This window comes from Panicum hallii, chromosome 2 (assembly GCF_002211085.1).
Source record: "Panicum hallii strain FIL2 chromosome 2, PHallii_v3.1, whole genome shotgun sequence".
NCBI classification, from domain to species: domain Eukaryota; kingdom Viridiplantae; phylum Streptophyta; class Magnoliopsida; order Poales; family Poaceae; genus Panicum; species Panicum hallii.
Window position 1 is genome coordinate 24,441,065 of NC_038043.1, and position 1,738 is coordinate 24,442,802.

Genomic DNA, 1,738 nt, shown 5'->3' on the forward strand with positions numbered 1-1,738 from the left:
AAAATTCAGCACTATCATCACCTAACTCCTCTGAACCATCACTCTCACTGTCATACATTTGAAAATAATAACAAGTACCAATAGTAACGATGTCATGGATACAAGTATAACAGTAATGTCATGGATACAAGTAGTAGTAGTAGTAACAATGTCATGATTACAGGTAGGAATACAATCTGAAATAAAAAGTACTCAACAAAAAGGTACTCCCTAGCAGCAATCTGAAAACTGAAATAAAATACAAAAAAATAGTACTACATGGTAGGAATCTGAAAAAAAACACTCAAAAACATTTCTCAAAGCCTTCAATTCCCATACTTGTCATTGTACCTCCTTGTAAGCCAATTCAAACGAATTTCTCTAGTAGGAAGGGTCAAGAACATCTCTCTTCATTCTTTTTTCACAAACAATTGGGTAGCAATGTCATGCTCATTGCTACCATATTGTGCCCCACAATCCAAGACAACATCCATCACTTCTTTGATAGAAACGACTTCAGCTTGCTTTTTTGATGTAAAAGACTCGGCCGAATTAGCAATCTTTGTAATTTGTTCTTGAATTAAAAGAGCTGTACTTGTCTTTTGCTTCATAGGAATCTCTAGGACAACACGAGCTCTTCTTTTTTTATTTCCAACAGCAGGAGATACCTCCTGAACCTCCTCATCCTCTTCCTCTCTGTATGACCAATCATGCACCAAATCGTCCTCCTCTTCCTCCTCTTCTGCTCCATCTATGTTTTCAGTGTCTTCTTGGCTATTGGGTATTAGAGGATTGTCACTCATCGGGTTCCAATGATCAGTTTCATCATTAGAAATGTCACCAAACATTTCTCTAAGGAAGTCTTGATTTTGCAGCGCTTTCTTCTTGAATTTTCCAGAACCCAGCACGTCCTGAACAAGGAAGGTATTCAGAACAACAAGGAGGTATTGTGAACATAGATGAACAGCCAAAACTTGTGAACAGAACAATACTTACCACTTTCATTTTTTTCCACCATTCATTGTCCATGTTAATTACTCATCTTATATTGTCCCAACCGGTTCCGGTTTGATTCCGCACTAACTTTTGCCAAATTGACCAATCATTCTTCAACCTATCCCACTTGTTCTTGATTTGTGTCTTTGATAACTCGATTCTGGTCATTTGGTAAAATCTTCCCGACACTTCAGTGTAACCTAAAGTGTTCAAATGTGTATTTGGTCTATTCCCTCTCCTTACTTGTTCAGCGAATAACTCACATACAATGCGATTATAATCATCGATCCATTCCATACAATCACCCTAATCAACAATTATGTGGAGCAATATTTTGAAGCATACATGACAACACAAATTATCTAATTGACTAGCATACATACACTCAGCAGCAATGGAAATGACCAGCAGCAATGGAAGAAATCGAGCGAAGAAATTATACCAATTTTGGAAGATTAGAGATGCGGGCATGGCCACTGGTGCCTCCCTTGTTGGTGCGCGTCGCCCCTGCTGCACCCAGGCCAGCAGCGCCTAGAGGGGCCGCAGCCAAGCCGGCACCGCCGAGGGGAGCCGCACCCAGGCCGCCGAGCCCCAACGCGTTGGCCGCGCCCTGGGCCACGCCGCCCACGCTCCTGCCACCGACGCATCTGCCAGCGCCCCTGCTGCCGCGTCCATGGCCGCCCCTGGAAGCCGCGCCCCCTCTAGCGCCTCCCTGGCCGCCCCTGCTGCGAGAGAGGCCAACTCTCGGCGCTGCCGGTGGCCC

At 44.0% G+C, this 1,738-nt stretch overlaps 1 pseudogene; it reads right to left on the reverse strand.

Moving 5' to 3' along the window:
• Window positions 1–305: 305 nt before the first annotated feature.
• LOC112880932 lies at window positions 306–1,272 on the reverse strand (annotated as a pseudogene).
• Between the last annotated feature and the right edge of the window lie 466 nt (window positions 1,273–1,738).